This window comes from Callithrix jacchus, chromosome 2 (assembly GCF_049354715.1).
Source record: "Callithrix jacchus isolate 240 chromosome 2, calJac240_pri, whole genome shotgun sequence".
Classification (NCBI taxonomy): Eukaryota; Metazoa; Chordata; class Mammalia; order Primates; family Cebidae; genus Callithrix; species Callithrix jacchus.
Genome location: NC_133503.1, coordinates 197,361,567 through 197,386,015, shown reverse-complemented (window position 1 = coordinate 197,386,015; position 24,449 = coordinate 197,361,567). Strand labels below are relative to the sequence as shown.

The 24,449-nt window shown below is 37.8% G+C and overlaps 1 long non-coding RNA gene across 1 annotated transcript in view; it reads right to left on the bottom strand.

Moving 5' to 3' along the window:
* Nucleotides 1-17,253: 17,253 nt before the first annotated feature.
* Nucleotides 17,254-24,449, bottom strand: part of LOC144581624 (uncharacterized) — a 105,292-nt gene continuing 98,096 nt past the window's right edge. Inside the window, exon 4 of the long non-coding RNA XR_013532689.1 lies at nucleotides 17,254-17,475. This is a non-coding gene — a long non-coding RNA (uncharacterized LOC144581624). The remainder of the gene's footprint in view (nucleotides 17,476-24,449) is intronic.

Sequence of the window (24,449 nt, the reverse complement as noted above, 5' to 3'; positions counted from 1 at the left end):
TGGACAGGTATACTCTGATCAGATCCTAAGAATGAAGGCATTGAGAGTGCACAGAGGGAGGATGCAGACCCTGTGGCTGAAAAAGGAGAAAGTGGGAAACTGGGCACAGGGTTGCTGACCCCCAGGCTCATTACTGGCCGAGGATCACCATAGTCCTGTAGGTGGCATTAGCCATTGTTAGCACTAGACCTGGAAAGAGCAAGGCTACCCTTCTCACAGAAAGGGGCCACACTGATCTTAATACCCCTTGTATGCCAGCCTCTCCCAAGGGCCCTAGCTGGCTGCAATCCTTTGCACACAGCCTCAGCTGCTCTGCTGAAACAGTTGACAGAGCTTCTGTGCTGTAGGTTATTCACTGGCAGTCCCTGCCTTCCCCTCAGAGTACACTTAGCAGGCAGACCCCTGCTGGTGTGCAGCCACCCATACCGTTCCCCTTCAGGAGCCCTTGCAGCCTTCCTATAATGCTCCACCACCATGCACTTGCCCACAGCCCACCCACCACCCTGTTGGTGCACACATGCCTGTTACCCCCATGCCTCTCTGCCAGTGTGCACTCACCCATGGCTGCCCTCTACCCTACTGTTGTGCATTTTCCTATAGCCCTGCCCCCACCACAGTGCACTCTCCCATGGCCCCCCACCACCTTTCCACTACAGTGTTTTTGCTGGCAGACCCCATTGGAATGTTATTGCCAACAGACTGGGAACACAGTCCCAGTCTGGGAACAGCAGACTGGGAACACTTCCAGCACAGTGGGTGGTTGACCTTGAAGGGCGAGAGAACAAAGCTACAGCCCTAGTCCCAAACCCTTCAGGGTTGGAGCATGCAGCCCAGGAGTGCTGACCTGAACCTTACTCCCTAGAAAACATTCAAAAATGAAATGAATCAACGAAATGCAGCTTATACCATAGCCAAGCCCTAGAGGGCAACAAACAATATAAAAGCAAAAAGCCCCATTTAAAGGATAGCAACTCAAAGGCTAAAAGAACAATCAGCGCATATGGATGAGGAGAAAAACCAAATAAAACAAAACAAAACAAACAAAAAACACAGTACAAGAATTCTGGTAACTCTAAAAACAACAGTGACTTTTTACCTGCAAACAACACTAGCTTCCAAGCAATGGTTCTTAACCAGGTTGAAGTGGCTGAAATGCAGACATGAAACCCAGACTCTGGATGGCAAGAAAGCTCAATGGGATATGGAAAAAGATTGAAACTCAATCCAAGGAAAACAGCAAAAGGATGCAAGAGCTGAAAGGGCACATAGCCATTTTAAGAAAGAACCCAACTAAACTTCTGAATATGAAAACCTACTATGGGAAGTTCACAATGCAAATGGAAGCATTCATAGAATAAACCAATCTGAGGAAAGAATCTCAGAGCATGAAGATCACTCCTTCAAATCAACACAGGCATACAAAACATTTTTTAAGAAGAATTTTTAAAAGTGAACAAAACTTCTGAGAAATAGGGGATTATGTAAAGGGACCAAACTTATGAATCATTGGCATTCTTGAAGGAGATAGTGAGAGATCAAGAAACTTGGAAACATATTTAAAGATATTGGCCATGAAAATGTCACCAACCTTGCTAGACAGGTTGGCATGCAAACTCAGGAAGTTCAAAGAACCCCCAGAGAAATGCTATACATGATGACCACCCCCAAGGCACAGTAATCAGATTTTCCAAGGTCAATGCAAAAGAAAAAAATAATTATAAAGGCACCTAGAAGAAAGGGGCAGTTCACATAAAGAAGGAATGCTATGAGGCTAACAGTGTATTTTCAGCAGAACCCTTATAAACCAGATGAGATTAGAGGCCTATATTCAGCATCCTTAAAGAGAAGAAACTCCAACCAAGAATTTTAAAACAAGTCAAACTGAGGTTTTTTTTTTTAATTTTTTTGAGATAAACAAATGTTACAGAAATTTTTACCACCAGACCTGCCTTACAAGAGGTTCTTAATGGAGTGTTAAACGTGGAAATGAAAGATGGATACTGGCCACCACAAAAACACACTTTAGTACATAGTTCACTGACATTATAAAGCAACTATACAATCAAGTCTACATAACAGTTAGCAACACAATGACTAGATCAAATCCTTACATTTCAATATTGAACTTGAATGTAAATTAACTAAATGCATAATTTAAAAGGCATAGAGTAGCAAGTTGGATAGAAAAGAAAGACCCAACTGTATGCTGCCTTCAAGAGACCCATGTCATCTGCAGTGACACCCATATGCTCTAAGTAAAGGAATAGAGAAAGATCAATCAACCAAATAGAGAACCAAAAAGAGCAGGAGTTGCTATTATTTCAGAAAAAAATAGACTTTAAACAATAATCAAAAAGGACAAAAAGGGTATTATTTAATGATAAAGGATTTATTTCAACAAGATGATCTACCTATTCTAAATGTATATGCATTCAACATTGGAGCATCCAGATTCATAGAACAAGTTCTTAGAGACCTCTGACGCGTCTTAGATAACCACTAAATAATAATGGGAGATTTCAATACCCACTGACAATGTTAGACAGATTGTTGAGGTAGACAACTAACAAAGATATTTGGACCTAAACTTGACACTTGACCAAATGGACCTGACAGAAAGCTATCTAATACTCTACCCAACAACAACTGTATATAGTTTTCTCATCAGCACATGACACATACTCTATGACTGACCACATGAACATTCATAAAGCAATTGTCAACCAATTCAAAACAAGGCAATCATAACAACCACAGTCTCAGACTATGGCACAATAAAATAGAAATGAATACCAAGCAGCTCTCTCAAAACTATATGAGTATATAGGAATTAAGCAACCTGATCTTGAATGGCTTTTGGGCAAGAATGAAATAAAAACATACATTTTAAAAAATCTTTGAAACTAATGAAAACAAAGATACCACATACCAGAATCACTGTGACACAGCAAAGACAAACTTAAGATGAAAGTTTACACTGCTAAATGCCTACATCAAGAAGTTAGAAAGATCCTAAATTAGTGATCTAACATTATGCCTAGAGGAACTAGAAAACAAGAGCAAGCCAACCCCCAAAATAACAGAAAGAATAAACAAAATCAGAGCTGAATATAACAAAATTGAGATGTGAAAATCCACACAAAAGATTAATGAAACCAAAAGTTTGTTCTTCACAAGAAAATCAAGGTCAATAGACCGCTAGCTAGAAAGCCCTGGACCCGTATGGATTCAAAGCTGAATTCTACCAGCCATACAAACAATAGCTGGTTCTAATCCTACAGAAATGACTGCAAAAAATTAAGGTGGAGAGACTTCTCCCTAACTCAATCTATGAGTACAGCATCATTATTATATGAAAACCTAACTGTGACACAACAAAAGAGAACTTCAGGCAAATATCCTTGATGAACATAGATGAAAAAAATCCTCAAGAAAATACTAGCAAACTGAATCTAGCAGCACATCAGAAAGCTGATCCACCAGCTCAAGTGGGATTAATTCCTAGGATGCAAGTTTGATTCAATATATGCAAATCAATTAATGTGATTCACCAGATAAACAGAACTGAAAACAAAGAACACATGATTATCTCAATAGATGCAAAAAAGTCTTTCAATAAGAATCAACATCCCTTCCTGTTAAAAAATCCTCCACAAACTAAGCATTTGAAAAACATGTCTTCTCAAAATATATACATGCCCTCAACATATCTCAAAATATATACATGCCCTCTATGGAAAACACACAGCCAACATCATGCTGAGTGGGCACAAACTGGAAACATTCCCCTTGAAAACTGGAAATGGTCAAGGATGCCCTTTCTCGCCACTCCTACTGAACATACTAAAAGTTCTAGTCAGAGAAATTGGGCAAAAGAAGAAAATAAAAGGCACCTAATATAAAGACAGGAAGTAAAACTATCCCTGTTTGCAGATAACATAATTCTATACCTAGAAAACCCCATAGTCTCTGGACAAATCCTCCTTGATCTGATAAACAACTTCAACAGAGTTTCAGTATAAAAAATCAATGTAGCATTTCTATACAACAACATCCATGATGAATGCCAAATCAAGATGGCAGTCTCATTCACAACAGCCATGAAAAGAATAAAACACCTAGAAATACAGCTAACCAAAAAGGTGAAGGACCTGCTCAAAGAAATCAGAGATTATAAAAACAAATGGAAAAATGTTTATATTCATGGATAGGAAGAATGAATATTGTTAAAAATGGTCATTCTGCCCAGAGCAATTTACAGATTCCATGCTATTCTTATCAAACTACAAATGATGTCTTTCACAGAATTAGAAAAAAAATCATTCTAAAATTATTTGAAACCAAAAAATAGCCCAAATAACCAGGGCAATCTGAAGCAAAAAGAACAAATCTGGAGGAATCACATTATCTGACTTAAAAGTATACTACCAGGTTACAGTAACCAAAATAACATGGTACTGGTATAAAAGCAGACATATAGACAAATGGGACAAAATAGAAAGCCCAGAAATAATGCTGCACATGCACACCCATCTGATTCTCCACAAAATGATAAAAACAAGCAACAAGAAAAGGACTCCCTACTAAATAAATGGTGCTGTAATAACTGTCTAGCCATATGCAGCAGACTGAAACTGGACGCCTTCCTTATATCATATACAAAAATTAACTTAAGATAGATTAAAGACTTAAGTGTAAAACCGACAACTATAAAAACCCTGGAAGATAACCTGGGAAATACTATTCTGAACATAGGACCCAGCAAAGATTTCATGACAAAGATGCAAAAAACAATTTCAACAAAAACAAAAGTTGACAAAAGGGACCTAATTAAAACAACTACTGCACAGCAAAAGAAGCTGTTGATGGAATAAACAGGCAACCTACAAAATGGGAGAAAATATTTGCAAACTGTGTGTTTGATAAAGATCTAATATCCAGCATCTATAAGGAAATTAAACAGATTAAGAAGCAAAAACCAAATGACCCTGTAAAAAAGTGGGCAAAGACATTTTTGTACAAAAGAATACTTACATGTGACCAACAAATATATGACAAAACGTTCAACATCACTGATTATAAGAGAAATGCAAATCAAGACCCTAATTAGATGCAATCTCACTCCAATCAAAATGGTTATTAATAAAAAGTCAAAGAATAACATGTTGTCAGGGTTACAGAGAAAAGGGAATTTTTATATATTGCTGATGGGAGTGTAAATTAGTTCAGCCATGGTTGAAAACAGTCTGGAGTTCTCTCAAAGACCTTAAAGCAGAGTTACTATTCAATCCATCATCCCATTAGTGAGTATATACCAAAAGGAAAACAAATCATTCCACCAAAAAGACACATGCATGTGTATGTGCATCACAACACTATTCACGGTAGCAAAGACATAGAATCAACCTTGATGCTATATAAATGCTGGATTCGACAGAGAATGTAGTACATGTATACCATGGTATACTATGCAGCCATTAAAAATAAAAACCGAAATCATGTCCTTTGCTGCAACATGGATGCAGCTGGAGGACATTATCCTTAGCAAGTTAGTGAAGGAACAGAAAACAGAATACCACATGTTCTTATTTATAAATGGGAGCTAAACATTGAGTGCATGTGGATACAAAGATGGAAGCAATAGACACTGTGTCTTTAATAAGGGCACTAATTATTAGAAGCCCACTGAGGGAGGAGGAAGGGAGAAGGGTAATGGTTGAAAAAGTACCTATCAGGTACTATGCTCACTACCTGGCTAACAAAATCATTTATACACCAAACACCAGCGATGTGCAACTTACCCATGTAACAAACTTGCACATGTACCCCCTGAACCTAAAATAAAGTTGAAAAAATATCGTTCTGTTTAGGTAATCAAAATCTGAACAAAAATATCCTTTTACTGACTGATGCACACCAGGAGACACAATCTCCAAAGAAACTACCTTGAAGTAATTAAGCAGGAGAAGAATTGTATAAGGTTTTATGAAATAAAATATTCTGAAAATGTGATCTGCCAGCAAAACAATGTACGTGCTGGCATGACCAAGAACAAATGGACAAGAGGTGGATATACGTTTTCTTGAGAATATTGCATTTCATTCTGTAAATTAGCTTTTACTAGGGTCAACTGGAAGTTTTCAGAAAGGGAAGAGTGGGGCATTTAAAAAATGTAAAGAAGATAAAAATTCAGAATTATTCCATAAAGTATAACTCTCCAACCTCACCCTCTAGAATGTTCTGTCCAGGTTTTCACAACGTCAAAGGTAGTGATGTTGCCAAGTGTCAATGCATTATGATTGTGTCTTAAGAGAGATCTTCCCATTTGTTGAGAATTTTGGTTTTAAGTCATAATCTTTATATTTGTTATGTGAGAAGTTACAGAGAAGGATTTAAGACTCTGGGTGGTATACAGTGTGTGACAGAAATTTTCAACCGACAAGAGGAGCATTAATAACCCCATGAAATACCCATGATGCAGGAGCCAGCTCCTCCAGGGATCAGCAAGGAGAAGAAACCCCAACGCTGGCTCTCTGTAGAGTCCTTGATTATAGATATGAAGTTGTTTTACAAATTTATTATTTTTATTAATTTTTCATTATCTGAACCTCTTTATTGATTTTAAATGTTCCTGAGAACTACCTGGTGACAGGGGTAGAGCATTCTTCTTTGGCACAAGCCTCTTGTAGAAACAAATATGACATCTAGCCCTGCTCAGATTTAGACCACAGACTTTGAGTTTTTAGTTTTTCTTTAGGCAGCAGGTCAATTCTTTTAGTCTTATCTCATTAAAACAGTTGATCTACTGCCTAAAGAAGAAATAAAAACTGAAAGTCTGTGGTTGATCTCTTGTAGACTTTTAAAAAACCACAGAACACAAAAAGAAGACATATATGATGCCAACAAACATTTGAAAAAATGCTCATTATCACTGGTCATTAGAGGTATGCAAATCAAAACAGATAACATTTCATGCAGGTTAAAATGGCAGACACCATCTCACACCAGTTAGAATGGTGATCATCAAAAAATCAAGACAACAGACGCTGGAGAGGATGTGAAGAAACAGGAACAATTTTACACTGTTGGTGGGAGTGAAAATTAATTCAACCATTGTGGAAGACAGTGTGGTGATTCCTCAAGGACCTAGAAATAGAAATTCCATTTGACCCAGCAATTCCATCACTGGGTATATTTCCAAGGGATTATAAATCGTCATATTGTAAAGACACATGCACACATATGTTCATTGCAGCACTGTTTACAATAGCAAAGATTTGGAACCAACCCAAATGCCCATCGATGATAGACTGGACAGGGAAAATGTGGCACATATACACAATGGAATACTGTGCAGCCATAAAAAATGATGAGTTTGTGTCCTTTGTAGGGACATGGATGAATCTGGAAACCATCATTCTCAGCAAACTGACACAAGAGCAGAAAATCAAACACTGAATGTTCTCACTCACAGGTGGGTGCTGAACAATGAGAACACATGGACACAGGGAGAGGAGCATCCCACCCTGGGGTCTGTTGGGTGGGAATAAGGGAAGGACAGTGGGGGGTAGGGAGGTTGGGGAGGGATAACATGGGGAGAAATGCTAGATATAGGTGACGGCCTGATGGAGGCAGCAAACCACATTGCCATGTATGTACATATGCAACAATCCTGCATGCTCTGCACATGTATCTGCACATTTACCCCAGAGCCTAAAGTGCAATAAAATATACATATATATACACACACATATTTAAAAAACCATAGAACACCAACTTTAATGAGGTTTTATGTTTCCTTTATGGCTATAAGGCTTTTAGCCTTAGGCCAATATAGTATTTTTCAATGTTTTTTGGTGATGATTGGATTGTCTAGTTTTTCACCTAATGCTCTACCATTTCCTTTAGAAATTTAATAGTTTTTATTAAATACATATTTACCAATCTTGACTTCTGTATCAAAAATTAAAGAAAACCTCTGTTGATATTATAGATCAAATGTCTGGGTGTCTCCCAGAATTCATACATTGAAATCCTAACGCTTAATTTGATATTAGAGATGGCTTTGTAAGGTAGCCAAGTTATAGGGTTAGATGCTCATGAATGGGATTAGTGCCCATATTAAAGGAACTCCAGAAACCTTGCTTGCACCTTTCACCATGTGAGGATGCAATGAGAAGATGCCATCTATGAACTAGGAAGCAGACCCTCACCCGACACTAAATCTCCTGGTTCTTTGATCTAGGACTTCCCAGATCTGCTATAAAGGCTGCTCTCAGGCTGTCTTAAGAAAACTTAAAAGCAAGCTTCAAAAAGATGAAACTGATTCTAAGTTCAGAGTGTGTAACAGAAATTAAAAAATAAAAAAGAGAGAGTAGTGTGACTAACCCCATGAAATGCCCATAGCCCAGGAGTCAGCTGCCCCATAGATCAGCCAGGAGAATAAGCCCCAGCAAATGATTTTGCCGTTCAAATCTGGGGTAAATAATTTTGTTCCAGAACGAGCCCAACAATATTTAGTAGAACACAAAAACATCTAGCACCCAACAAGGGCAAAGCTCACAACGACATGCATCTGAAAACAGTTTCCTTGTAGTCAGAGAAGAAGAAAGTGGGACCAATAACCAGAAAATATCAATTAATAGGAAAAACAGACAGAATCAATGGATAAGATAGAACCTACTATAAAAGCTATCAAATGTTCTCATATATTTAAGATAACAGAGGTTGGGCTCTGTGACTCATGCTTGTAATCCTAGCACTGTGGGAGGCTGAGGTGGGCAGATAACTTGAGCTCAGGGGTTTGAGACCAGCCTGGGCAACATGACAAAACCTCATCTCTACAAAAAATACAAAAAATGTAGTCAGGCATAGTGGCATGCACCTGCACTTCCAGTTACTTGGGGGGCGGGGGCTGATGTGGAAGGATTGCTTGAACCCAGGAGGTTGAGGCAGCAGTGGGCTGAGATCATGCCATTGTACTCCAGCCTGGATGACAGAGTGAGTCCACTGTGTCAAAAACAGAAAAGAAAACAGAGAAAAAAAATTAGAACAATACGTAAAAAAATGGAAAATATATAAAAGTCTCATAAGAAACTTTTAGAGATTAAAAAAATACAATATCTGAATTTTTAAAAAATGCTGGGTAGACTTAACACCAGGTTAGATAGTATAGAAAATCCAAAGTATGAACTTAAAGACATTGCCATGGAGGCCTTCACAAGGATGACTGCAGAAAGAAAGGAGGTTAAGGGGAAAGAGAACAGAGTGCCAATGAGCTGCAAGATAACATGTAGCAAGCCGGGCCAGAGAGAAGAGGGGAGAAAAGAAAAGAAAGAAATGAAGAAATTAATAGCTAAAACTTTCATAAATTTGATAAAAACCATTAGTCCAAACATTCAAGAAGCTCAAGAAATGCAAAAAGTAAAAAAAAAAAAAAAAAAAGATGGAAAAGCACACCAAGGCCCATCATTACAACACTGAAAACCAGAAGCAGCCAAAGGAAACACACACATTCATACAAAAGTAAAAACTACAGAAGACATTTTTGCCATAAAACATGCAAACCAGCAAACAGCAGTCATTCATATATAAAGAGCTGAAGAAAATACTGTCAATTTAGAATTATCTACAAATAAGTTTCAAATTGAAGGCAAAAAACAACTTTTAGACAAATACATCAAGATAATTTATCAGCAGAAGAATTTCCCTACAAGAAATATTAAATAAAGCTTTGTAATAAGAAGAAAATAGCATGAGATAGAAATTTGGATTTATGCAAAGGAACATAAAACATTGGAAATGGTAAATACAGGCCTAAGGGTGAAGGCCTTTCTTTCTCATTTTAAAATAGTACTTTAAGTATAATCTCTTCAGTATAATCTAAGTATCATTGAGTGTGTAAAGCAAATATTAACAATTTTTAGTGAGAATTACAGCATATGCACAATAAAATATATGAAAAAAATGGCACAAAGAACGTCAGGGGAGATATTTAAATATTCTGCTGTAAGAATCCCTAAACTGTAGGTGAAATGGTATATTGTTCTTTGAAGGTGGATTGTAATGAGTTAAAAATACATTATTATAAAGTCTGACCCAATAATTGACAAATAAAAAAACTTAAATATCAATAACAGTGATAAAGTGGAACTATATAATAATACAAGCATAGCAAAGAATCCAGTGCCAGGACAATAGGAAAAAAGAATACAAATTAGAACACAAGTGTCAGCAAGGTAGATTTAAAGCTAATTAAATCAAGAATTACCATACATGTTAGTGGTCTAACATTTTAATTAAAAGACAGATACTTTCAGATGAAATGAAAACCTAGGCATGACTATAAGCTTTCTACAAGAGGCTCCCTTTAAGTTTAATAATGGAAATAGGTTATAAATAAATGGACAACAAATATATACCATGCAAACTCTAATCAAAAAGAAATGACTATATTAATATCAGATTGGCTATATCAAAATCAGGGTATCTTTTAGAATAATAGTTCCATTATTGAAGATGAAAAGAGGCCTTATTTAAGCTAGATTGTCAATTCAATATGAGGATATAACAATTATGTGTCTGCATCTCAAACAGAGCTTTGAAGTACAGGAAGCAAAAACAATAGGACTGAAAAGAGAAGTAAACAAATACACAATTACAGTGGTAGATTCCAACATTCTCTCTCAGTAATTGATAGAACAAGTAGATAGAAAAATCAGTAAGAACATAAAGGACATGAACAATATTATCAAGAAACTTGATCTTAAAGATATATACAGAAAATTCTACTCCACAGCAGTAATACAGATTCTTTCTACATGCCATGGACCAAATTCTGGGCAACAAAGCAAGTATAAATAATTTTAAGAGAATAAAAATTACACCAACTTGTGTCTCTGGTCCAATTAATTACAAATAATGAATTACATTAATTTAAATTTTGATTGTCTTTAATTAAACCATTAAATAATCAGCGACAAAAAGAAATCTGAGAAAACAAAATATTTGATAATTAAATGGCATGCTAATCAAAAAAAAAATCACAGCATATTGAAATTTGTGTAATATAGCTAAAGCAGTGTTTAGAGTGTGGTAAGGTTTGAATGTATGTTTCCCCAAAAAATACTTATGTTGCGATATATTACCAAGGTGAGGGTATTAGAAGGTGGAGCCTCAGGGAGATTAGGCTATAAAAGCTCCACCCTGGTGAATGAGATAAATGTCCTTATAAGAGGGCTGGAGGATACCAGGTAGGTGCTTAGGCCCTTTCCTCTGTTCTGTCACATGAGAATACAGCAACAAGGTGCCATCTTGAAAGCAAAGAGCAGCCCTCGCCAGATGCCCAATTTGCTGGTGCCTAGGTCTTGGACTTTCCAGCTTTCAGACATGTAGAAATACATCTCTATGTATTGATACATTACCCAGTCTCAGGTATTTTGATAAAGCAGCACAAACAGAGTGAGATAACATGCTTCTATTAGAAAAAAAGAAAAATCTCAAATGGAGCCCTTTCTTCACTTTCCTTTCTCTTAAATTTTTCTACTTAAAAAAGATGGAAAGGGAAAATTAAATGAAAACAAAAGCAGGCAGAGAAAAGGAATATTGGAAAAAATGAATCAATGAATACATTTTAAAAAGTATAAACTAGCATTACCTCTCCAGGAGAACTTGGTCTTTTAATTACAGTGACAAGTATCCGATACAGTCATAAGTGAACAAGTTGAGCTTCAAAACTTGTCCAAAAATAAGTGTTCAATTTGGAGGGGACATTAAATGAACAAACTGCTCATGAATTGTTCCCCGAGTGATCCATAATTAACCCAGAACTGTCAGAAGCACCACAGTGAAGTAGTGGAGTTCACTTCAGGTACCTTTAGTAAGTACCTTCAGAAAAGGGGATTCTTTGTGTTGCTTAACTTAAATCAAGGTTTTAATTTTTGATGAATTTAAATACTCATTTTGTAATGATTAACAATCTGTCATCGATAAAAAAGAGGGACTATTTGTTATGTGTGTTGCTTGATATCGCGTGAACCTATAAAACAATTTAAAGCTCATGGCCATTTAGCTGAAACACTTCGACTTAGAGGACTATTGTGCTGTTTCCTTAAAGAAAATTTGGGAATTTCAGTTGTTGTCATCAGTGAATGTTTTATCCCAAAATTTGTTAAATACACATATACAGCACTTCTACAAAAGGAAGCCTCTGTTACATTTGAAAGTAACTCAACTTTGCAATTCATATATTTGAACTATTCTAGGCACATGAACAATGGGAACACATGGACACAGGGAGGGGAACATCACACACTAGTGCCTATTGGGGGTTGATGGGGCTAGGGGAGGGATAGCAGGATGGGTGGGAGGCCAGGGGAGGGATAGCATTAGGAGAACTATCTACTGTAGATGACAGGGTAATGGATGCAGCAAACCACTATGACACCTGTATACCTATGTAACAAGCCTGCACATTCTGCACAGGTACCCCAGAACTTAAAAGTATAATAAAATATAGAAAATATATTTTTAAGTCAATGAAACTTATACCATAGACCCTGTCAATAAATAAATATTTTTGAAAATTCTCCAGTTCTCAACTTTCAATTGTGATTCTTAGAGACTGCAGGTGATCATTTATATGCCCTAGAGGCAGACTTATGATGGGTTAATTCCTATAATCCATCATTCTTCTCTTCTTCCCATCTGTGTCATGCTTCATTTCTATACTTGACTGCAGAACTGCCGATGCTACATTTTAGAAAATGTACAGTTTTGTGGCCATTAGCTGTACCACATGATTATGAGTATTGACATTTTCTTTCTCAAGACTCTCAGGGTTCTTTTTACAAAATTTGGCGTTTTACCTCAACCAATTTTCTTCATGTGTGGAAGCTCCTCCCTGAGATATTTCAAAATGCGGAAAGCAAATTTTGAATTTCCATTCTTATAGACATGTAATTCCATGTTTCACCTAGGATAATAATAGATAGTTTTCTTGCAGGGAAAGAATTGGAAATATAAGTAAATGCATTTTTAAATGACTATACAATTAAGGAGTTTGTACTGTGACCTGTTTGATGAAAATCTACATCGTTTGTTGCATTAGTGGAAATCTGTCACGTAAACATCTTTAGATCATCTCCAGCAGCTTTCACATACAAGCAATCATAAAGGAAGAACATTTCTTTCAAAATTAGATACTAATTAGCATGTGACTAAGTTTCCTCAAAATATTAACCTAGTAATAGAGGGGAAGAAGGGAGAAAGCGTGGGTGGTCTCCTACCCGCTTCTCTAGCCTGAGCATCTGGGAACAGAGGTGATTTTGAGGAGGAGGCTGACAAGCAGAAGGGAGTGGGCAGAGCAATGAGGGTGATTTTGGCTTAAAGTAGCTTAACTCACGGTGGACTTCTGATGTTAATATCAACCAGTCCTGAGGAAAGGAGGCTCCTGGCAGAAGGACCCAGCTTTGTCTCTCTGCTCAGCTCCTGTTCCCATTCTTCTAAAGCCAGCATCCTGCCTTAGCTGGCAGTAAGTGGGCAGCAGCTCCAACTTTACATTCCAACACATCCCAGAGGAAGAAACAGTCCTTCTCTTAGAAACAAGGACACATTTCATAGGAGCCCCTCATGTCTCACTGGCCAGAATTGAATTGCAGGTTGGACAGTAGCTGTACCAAATAAACATTCTTGGCAGGAAACGTGGCACATTCCAGTTACCTGGAGTTTCAGCTGCCACTCTGGAAGACAATCGCTGTAGGCTCAGATTCAGGCCCAGCATTCATCTCAAGCACATGCCTCACTTTCTTTTATTTTCCTCCACAGATTTCTTTGAAGTCTCACTCCCTCTCCCGGAAAAAAATGTCAGCCCTCAGCCAACAAGGATTCCGTAGGAAATGGACACTTCCAGGAGGCACTGGCATCTGTCTCAGCCGTCCCAGGAGAATCAAACTGCTCCCCACATAATGAGCCTTGCTGTGGACTTTGCCGCCTTCTCTGCCTCACTCTCTTCCTTCCTGCCGCCTGCTGCAGCGCAGTCATTTCCCTAATAAACTATATAATCCAACCCCGTGCCTCAGGCTCTCCTTAAGGGAGACTTAAGCTAAGAGGCAGGGTAGCTTCTCTCAATTCCTACCCCCACAATGCAGGATGTAATGGAAGCTAGGACTCCATCATGTCTCTGAGGCTTTAAAGAACTCATTAAGTTTATATGCAATCAGTTCAGGGCCGGAGCGGCACCCAGGGTAGATTGCCCATCTTTGGGGTGCTACTCACATCTATCGAACATTTTAACACCCTTTGGAATTATTCAGTTTACAATCTGCATGACTGTACACAGTGGTTTTGGAAGGATAAGGATTGGAGTAAATCTTCTCTCCCAGGCACATCTGAGTATTTGGGGCTGACCCAAGAATCCTTTCATCTCACTGGATCTCACTACCCCACGAATCCTCTCATGTTATACTCACTGTGAAGCCACTGATGGTCAACTGTCTTTCTCAATAAATGATTGACGTTTTTTTAGGTTTTGATTTGGATGACTCGCTTCAACACATTTGCTGTGACATATCCAGTTGGAGTAAAACAGATTTCTAGAAGTACGTTAGGGTTTATGTTAACAGTAGGAAAACTGCCGTCTTGTATCCTCAGTGACATTATTTGACACTAAACGATATGTCGTTCATTGTATCGCTTTGGAAGCTTCACAGAATCCCTCTGCAGCAGGAGCTGGTTTCAGAGTCTTTCAGTTAGATCATTAGGAGTCGTATGTGGTCATTTGTTCTGGTCAAGAAGATGCATATTTATCCTATGTTCCATGTTGATATCTTTGAACATAGCTTTTGACAAACTATGTTGCCTTTTATGTGAGACTGCAACAGAGGGCATTGTTTTTGAGATGCCAACACTGTTTATGTGTGTAGAATACTTTGATGTGTCTGACCCAGCATTCACTTCTATGGTTTAGTATGTCTGCTAAACTTTTGAAAGAGACTTCAACTTTACAGCATGCAGAGAAAAAATTCAATTACCCAGCAGGAATGCCCAGGATTTTTCTTCCTTTCATGTATTGTATTTTTCAACAATTAATTTTCAACATTTGTGTAATAATATAACAATTTATGTTCTATATGAGCTTACATTTAATTTGTTTCCTAGTTATTGACAATTCCTTAGTGTTCCCGTCACTGTCAGTTGAGCAGACTTGATCACATTATATGAAAATCTAAGGGTTTAGATGAGTCAGGTGTTTCAATAAAAACTGAAGTAATGAGAGCAGGAAGGGAAGCTCACATCAATGTGCTCTGAAAGTGAGAATTTCTGCCAGAACCTCACGCATGTCGCTGACTTTGAGACTTATACTGGCTTTGGTAGGGAAGGACCATCACCCCTTTCGCAGATGAAGAGACTGAGATCAGAAACAGCACCTGGCTTGTCATACAGTTTGATATTGGCAAACAAAATATCAAATACATGACTCCAAAATAATAAATGACTTCTACTTTTGGATACTTCCTAGATAAAAGGTCCCTTTCAAAGTAAACAAGCTTTGTGGCTGAAGATTTGTAAACTGCAGCTAAAATATGTATATCTATCATGTTACCAAATATATATAAATTTTCTTTTTAAATAATAATCTTAGGCATTTAATTGAGATGATACATTTTTCTAAGCAATCCAAAGAACTTCAGTGCATTATTCAACCTGTTCACATTCTCAACGGGCCTAAGCCCACAAGACAAGAGCTGAAATAAATAAGAAAACCTATGCGAAAAAGTATGTTTCTCTTCTTGCTTCTCCTATAAGGAAATAGACTATACAGCAATACCACTGCTGTAAAGTAAACTTTCATGAAGGGAGTTGGGGAAAAGGACCCTAAAACCTCAACTAGAGCAGTCTCATTAGAGAAAATATAAAGTTTTCCTGAATGAAAAAACTGTTCTTGTATTTATTTCATAAGCTTTCAGTCAATTAACACAAACATGAATTAAACAACAAATATACTACCATTTTGAAGGAGAGCTTAATCAGTTGCATTTATAATCAAAATAAAACATATGCACGTCTGCATTTGAGATATGTTATACTCTTTCTTAATATAATTTTTGTCATGTTGAAATTTTATGCATGTAATTATTAATGGCAGTAAGTGATGAAAATGGGGGATGCCGCATCTTTCAGCTTTCTTGGTCCTGAAAAGCTCTTAGAAACTAAAGGGCAAGAAGGTCTGTTCTGTTCATGTCATTCCTGTAGTTTCTCAGCAGATGAGTAATTGTTCATGAGGCCGTAGACTCCATTTGTCAGACCCCAAGCCACAGTATAGAGAGTGACATGCTTTAGCAAAGAATAAAGTTACCATATTTGATTATTTTTGCACCAGAACATGCAGAGGTTCATGGTAATTACCATAAAATACCTTCATATTTATTTTTTTAAAGTTTTAAACTTGAGCATGTGAAAAGTCAATAAACATATTACATATATATGTATGTGCATATACATTTATGTACATACATGTATGTGTGTCTATATATATATATATATATATATACAGAGAGAGAGAGAGAGAGAGAGAGAGAGAGAGAGAGAGAGAGAGAGAGAGAGAGAGAGACTAAGATAGTTCTTGGCGTACAGTTAGTTTAGGCAGCCCAGGAAAGAACTATCTCCATAGTCAGTCATAGAGCATATGAGAGCTACCACAATATCTTCACCAGTGTGAAGAGAAAGCAATGTAACTGCAATTTCTCATAACGGACATCTCCTTGGGTCTGGGGTAGTATTGGACAAAGCGCCTCAAAACTCTCTTTGTCTCTCTGAATTTCCCAAGGCTGTTTGGCGTGTGTGGTTTTTCATCCCACAAAAGCAGGCGTTGCAGCAGCACAAAACCGTCGCTTGGCCTTGCAAAGCAAAGGATGGAAGTACTGCAAAGATCAACTGGGAAGATCAGCTGGGAAGAAACCGAGCCAGACCTTGTGCTGAGCTTCTCCACCAAACATTTGCCAATGTTTCTCCGCATCTGCTCTGTGGAGCCCGCTCCAGGAGAAGGCCAGTTAAGGAAATGCCTGGCGCACATCAATGCTCAGTCATTCTTTTTTTTTTTTTTTGGCATTTTATTTTATTTTATTTATTTTTTTTTTCTTTTTTTTTTTTTTGATTTTTTATTGGATTTTAGGTTTTGGGGTACATGAGCATAGCATGCAAGACAGTTGCGTAGGTACACACATGGCAGTGTGCTTTGCTTTTCTTCTCCCCTTCACCCACATTTGGCATTTCTCCCCAGGCTATCCCTCCCCACCTCCCCCTCCCACTGGCCCTCCCCTTTTCCCCCCAATAGACCCCAGTGTTTAGTACTCCCCTTTCTGTGTCCATGTGTTCTCATTTTTCATCACCCACCTATGAGTGAGAATATGCAGTGTTTCATTTTCTGTTCTTGTGTCAGTTTGCTGAGGATGATGTTCTCCAGATTCATCCATGTCCCTACAAACGACACAAACTCATCATTTCTGATTGCTGCATAATATTCCATGGTGTATATGTGCCACATTTTTCCAATCCAGTCTATTATCAATGGGCATTTGGGCTGATTCCAGGTCTTTGCTATTGTAAACAGTGCTGCAATGAACATTCGTGTACATGTGTCCTTATAGTAGAACGATTTATAGTCTTTTGGATATATACCCAGTAATGGGATTGCTGGGTCAAATGGAATTTCTATTTCTAAGGCCTTGAGGAATCGCCACACTGTCTTCCACAATGGTTGAACTAATTTACACTCCCACCAACAGTGTAGAAGTGTTCCTTTTTCTCCACATCCTCTCCAGCATCTGTTGTCTCCAGATTTTTTAATGATCGCCATTCTAACTGGCGTGAGATGGTATCTCAATGTGGTTTTGATTTGCATCTCTCTGATGACCAGTGACGATGACCATTTTTTCATATGATTATTGGCCTCATATATGTCTTCTTTTGTAAAGTGTCTGTTCATATCCTTTGCCCACTTTTGAATGGGCTTGTTTGTTTTTTTTCTGTAAATCTGTTTGAGTTCTTTGTAAATTCTGGATATCAGCCCTTTGTCAGATGGGTAGACTGCGAAATTTTTTCCCATTCTGTTGGTTGCCGATCCACTCTAGTGACTGTTTCTTTTGCCGTGCAGAAGCTGTGGAGTTTCATTAGGTCCCATTTGTCTATTTTGGCTTTTGTTGCCAATGCTTTTGGTGTTTTGTTCATAAAGTCCTTGCCTACTCCTATGTCCTGGATAGTTTTGCCTAGATTTCCTTCTAGGGTTTTTATGGTGCCAGGTCTTATGTTTAAGTCTTTAATCCATCTGGAGTTAATTTTAGTGTAAGGTGTCAGGAAGGGGTCCAGTTTCTGCTTTCTGCACATGGCTAGCCAGTTTTCCCAACACCATTTGTTAAACATGGAATCCTTTCCCCATTGCTTGTTTTTGTCAGGTTTATCAAAGATTGTATAGTTGTATGTATGTTGTGTTGCCTCCGGTGCCTCTGTTTTGTTCCATTGGTCTATATCTCTGTTTTGGTACCAGTACCATGCTGTTTTGATTACTGTAGCCTTGTAGTATAGTTTGAAATCCGGTAGTGTGATGCCCCCCGCTGTGTTCTTTTTGCTTAGAATTGACTTGGCTATGCGGGCTCTCTTTTGGTTCCATATGAAGTTCATGGTGGTTTTTTCCAGTTCTGTGAAGAAAGTCAGTGGTAGCTTGATGGGGATAGCGTTGATTCTGTAAATTACTTTGGGCAGTATAGCCATTTTCACGATATTAATTCTTCCTAACCATGAACATGGAATGTTTCTCCATCTGTTTGTGTCCTCTCTGATTTCGTTGAGCAGTGGTTTGTAGTTCTCCTTGTAGAGATCTCTTACGTTCCTTGTGAGTTGTATTCCAAGGTATTTTATTCTTTTTGTAGCAATTGCGAATGGCAGTTCGCTCTTGATTTGGCTTTCTTTAAGTCTGTTGTTGGTGTAGACGAATGCTTGTGATTTTTGCACATTGATTTTATATCCTGAGAAGAAGCAGGAAGAGCAACAGCAGGCCTTTTGAAAAGAGGTTGCTCAAGTGGAACTTTAAGTGACAGTTTAAGGTGTTAAAAGAAATACGACCTACAAAGGCAAGAGCAAAACCAAGCCATAATTTGGGATTTGCTCCATCTGAATTGGTACCAACTCTCTCTTACTTCATAGAATTACCTGGTCCACACAGCATGTCAGGATCATTCCACATTCTGTACCTTTGTGTGGAGTCAGTGTGAAGGGCTCCTTCCATTTTCCTAAACCAAATATGGTGACCGGAATTAAGCAACCTAAAGTTTTTGTCAGAGATTCGATATTAGAACTGCGGAATTTCTGTGCTAGGTCATCCATAGGCTAACACGTAAATCAGAAAGCCGACAGGTTCCTCTGACTTCCCAGATTTCCTCCAGAAATTCTCATTAAAAAGAAGAATTCACATGACTCATAGCATCTAGCTTATTCATCGAGTGTATTCGGGGCATCTGGTGTTTGCAGAGTGTTGTGGATGCAGGGCAGTAATGTTTGTAGAGAACTTAGTGTTTGCAGTTTAGGGCAGTAACGTTTGTAGAGAACTTAGTGTTTGCAGTTTAGGGCAGTAATGTTTGTAGAGAACTTAGTGTTTGCAGTTTACCTTGTGTATGCAGAGCATCTAGTACCTGCGTTTGTATTTGCAAACCATTTGGTGTTTGCAGAATATTTAAGATACCATGTTAAGTGTTCTTATCATAAAATATAATGGTAAGAGATAAAGAGGGCAGGTGAAAACTTTTGGAGTGATGCTGTTTATGGTATTGATTCTGGTGATGGTTTCATAGGTGTATATTCATATCCAAACACTTCAAGTTTTATATATTAGGTATGTGCAACTTTTTACATGTCAATCATATGTCAATAAATATTTTTTAAACAAAGAACTTTTAATATCTACAAAATAACTTTTAGTGTTAGTGTGTGCTGATCCCAGACTCCTAGCTCTGGAATGTGGGCTGAAAGTAAGGAGCAGGCTCCTCGCCATGTCCATCTTTCCACTCTCCAGCCCTGCAGCAAACATGTGGTCATACTCTGCATAGAGGGGCTTTTTGTTTTAGGAGCAATCACACTATACAGGAAGCAGATGTGGCACTGGCCATGCTGTGTGTGCACAGATAATGAGATGCACTAGAGACAATGAAGAAAACACTAAGCTCACAATGCAGGATGAATCTTTGGTGCAGGAGAAACTAGATAGAACCCTTCACATAAGCACACAAACATGGGGAATATACAGGAAAAAAAAATTATATGGGCTAGGCACGGTGGTTAACAGTTGTAATTCCAGCACTTTGGGAGGCCGAGGTAGGCGGATCACCTGAGGTCAGGAGTTTGAGACCAGCCTGACCAGCATGACAAAACCCTCTCTTTACAAAAAGTACAAAAATTAGCCGGGCATGGTGGTGCACACCTGTAATTCCAGCTACTTGGGAGGCTGAGGCATAGAAATTGCTTGAATCTGAAAGGAAGAGGTTGTAGTGAGCTGAGATCGTGCCACTGCACTCCAGCCTGGGTGATAGACTGACACTCTGTCTCAAAAAACAAAAACAAAATCCAACAAAGAAATTATATGAAGCATGGATCTTCTATACATACACAATAAAAAGTAACGTGGGGCCAGGTGTGGTGGCTCACACTTGTAATTCTAGAACTTTGAGAGGCCAAGGCAGGAGGATCTCTTGAGGTCAGGAGTTTGAGACCAGCCTGGCCAACATGGTGAAACCCTGTCTCTACTAAAAATACAAAAAAAAAATAGCCGGGTGTGGTGGTGCATGTCTGTAATCCCAGCTACTCACGATGCTGAGGCAGGAGAATCTCTTGAACCTGGGATAGGGAGGTTGCAGTGAGCCAAGATGGCCACTGCACTCCAGCCTAGGGTCCAGAGCAAAATTCTGTCAAAAAAAAAAAAAAAAAAAAACGATTAAAAAGTAAATGAGATTAGAACTATTAATCAGCAAATAAAGTATTCTCTCTCACCCCACCAGGTAGATAGATAGATACATACATACATATATAACACAATTCTAGGTTTAAAGAAAAAGTAAACCATGATATTTTTGACAAAAGACCCATCCTATGTGTTACAGATTGATTATCTCTTATCTGGAATGTTTAGGGCCAAAAATATTTCAGATTTCAGATTTTTTGGGTTTTGGAATGTTTGCATGTATGTAGCTGAGAAATCTTGGGGATAGGACTGAACTCTAAACAGTAAATTTATTTATGTTTCAAATATACCTTATACACATGGTCTGAAGATACTTTTATGCAATATTTTAAAATAATTTTGTGCATGAAACAAAAGTTTGTGAACCTGAGATTAGGTGTGGAATTTTATGTTTTGTGATGTGATGCTAGTTCTTAAAATTTTTCAACTTGGAATCACTTCAGATTTTGTATTTTTAGGGTAGGGATGCCTAACTTGAGTTTAGGTTGTTATGTATTTCTAAATGTATTTTTAAACTTCTCAGAATGCTGTCAGAAAACCTTTGAAAAATTTCTAACAGTTTTTCAATAAGGAATTAAATTTCTATCTTCAAGTAATCATCCTATTTAACAATTTTCAAACACACTTCTAAGTGTACTCCTGTATTTCTGGCTTTCAGACACATATTCAACATCTGTTTATTTCTACAGCTAGTCTATTTTATCTGCATCCCTTAGTATTTCAAATGGAAAATGTGTTTTTACTAAAATTCTAATGTGAAAAGTGAAATGCAATAAGATAAAGAGATTCTCCAGTTTAGTGCCTTTAGCATGTAGTAGATATGTCTAAATATAGCAAAATTCCGTGAGGTATATTTAGTGGTCTAAAGAGTGACTTCAATTTTATAGTTTAGGTACTAAGGACAGATTAGTAAGCAGTAGAATAACCTTTTCTTCCTGTTCCTTCCCAGAGCATCCTTCTTTAGTAATAAGAAGCAAAGGTTCCTATCTTCTGGGCTAAGTCAGTGACCTTTAACGCCATCATTGCCAGTGAAGGCTTAACCCTGCAGGCACTGTGCAGAGGGAACTGCAAATATCTCCTGATTGTCGGTGTTCAGAACCTGTGGTGTACACAAGACTATGCACACAAGCCCAGGTGCACAGGGCAAAAATCTACATTAACCAAGTTGTTCCCTGCGTCTTTTACATGCCAAAGGACATATATTTCCAGAGTACAAAATAAGGACAAATAATAGCTAGTAACCAAGACAAGTAATTTGGGGAGTGTAGCTTCCTGACTGCAAATTGTGGAAAGTAAAAATTCCTTTTACCTCAGATCAGAAAAAAACTCCCTGATAAAAGGTAGAATGTTACATTGAAGGCATCAATAGTGTGAGGCATCTTGAGCACCTTGGAATGCTTTAGAGACGGATGGAAGGTAGAAATATTAATACTAACCATAGAGCAAAGCCATTGCTTAGGAGGAGGGAAGGAAATGATAAAGAAATTGGAATAATTGTCTTAATGCTATACTAATAAAGAACTCCAACACTGTTTTTAAGAAATCAAGAAGGTAACAAAGCTCTGGGCATCGTCAGAGTTAAGCAGTGAGGACTTGTTTGAGAGATTTGCATATCATCTTCTGTTGGCCAAGAAGCCTATGAAATTCAGGGTCTGGCTGTAATTCAGTGTGGAGTCTGAACTAACAGACAGGTGACTCATCAGGTAAAAGAGCTCATGAAACAAACATAAGCCAAATTTAATGTGGAGCTTTCATGCATAATCAGAGGAATGGTTGTAAATTCCAAATTCCAAATAGTAAGATTGCAATTTAAAGGGGTGTAGGCATAACTAAATGTCAGGAATGCGTTGAAGCTAGAACCAGGGAGGACCACTGAATGCAGACCGAGGAAACAATGTTCAAAAATGTAGTGGTTTTTTTCCCCTTAACATTAAGAATGAGTGGCTCTGGTGATAAAATGTTCCTGACCAGTTTTATATGTGCAAGTTGAGAAGACATTGAGACATTGTTATTATCTAAGAGAGAGGTACTAAATGATTTGATGAATATGGTGGTGTTTGTAAGAGAGAGAGGAAGGGCATACATACACACACACACACACACACACACACACACACACACGGGTTTTATAAAGGGCATATATATATATATGGTTTATGAAGACAAATGTAAGTTCTGTTACTTGCGTGAATATGTTGAGTAAAACAAATCAATAAATAAAGCAGTGTCAAAGTTAAAGTTTCATTTTGAAGGAGGAATGCATTCTTAGTTTCAGAGAAAGATTCCTTGATAGATCATGTTTAAAGCTATTAACAATATGAATATCGATCAGGCATATTTTAGTATAATGAGAGTACATTTCCCTGAGCTTTTCAGTATAAGAATAACCTGTGCATACTCCAGCTGTTCTCTCTTTTCTCTTTGAGTTAAATTTTTTTAAACCAAAGAGAAATGTTAGACTTTCCTCTCAATTACCGTATTCCTCCTTTGTCCCAACAGGCAAAGCTGAGCTGAAGGCCTTTCAGGTTGGTGCATACGTAGTTGCTATTTCCGACATCACGTTAAACAGCAAAAACAATAATTACATTTGCACAGACCTGAAAAAGCAGGTGTATTATAGATACACAAGAAAGTAACACTTTCCTGTATATCTTTGTTCACTCAGAGAAAAGGAAATGTTCTTCTAATTAGGAGAGAGTAAATTCAAGATAAAAGTTTTAAAGCTCAGTTGTAAAAGAGCCAAAATAAAATTGAAGATAAAATTGATTAAAATAATTTGACTTTAGGAAATATATATAAATGTGCATAAATAAGTAAAGCATACTGACTACTCAGGAAATTTTAATACACATGTTAGCATGTGGAGTGTTCCTGGGGGAAACTGGGCCTTATTTTGAGAATACTTTTGAAAGAAGTAAGTTGGGAAAACTGTTTATCATCAGAACTTGGAGCATTTAATTCCAGATATGCCTGCATAATTTATCTCACTGTGAGTAGAAAAAAGTAGAAAACAGTTGAGGCACCAATGTTTAAAAGATGAGGAATGCCTGGATTTTATGATACTAACTTTAGTTTCAACTAGAGAAGGGGAGGGAGGGAAAAACATTTCTTTAAATTGCTCATAAAACATTTGACTTTTAATAGAAATACGGCAACTGACCTACCATTGTTCCCATAGGAAGAAAAGAAAACAATATGGTACACATGTACCTTCCTACATATTTCTTTACATTATGACACCTCTGTATAAACATATTTTTATAGCTAAAAAAAAATGGCGCATGCCTGTAACCCCAGCTATATCGGAGGCTGAGGCCAAGGCAAAGGTTGCGGTTAACCAAGATCACGCCATTGCACATTGCACTCCAGCCTGAGCAACAAGAGTGAAACTCCGTCACACACGCGTGCACACAGACACACACACACACACATATTGACAAAATAA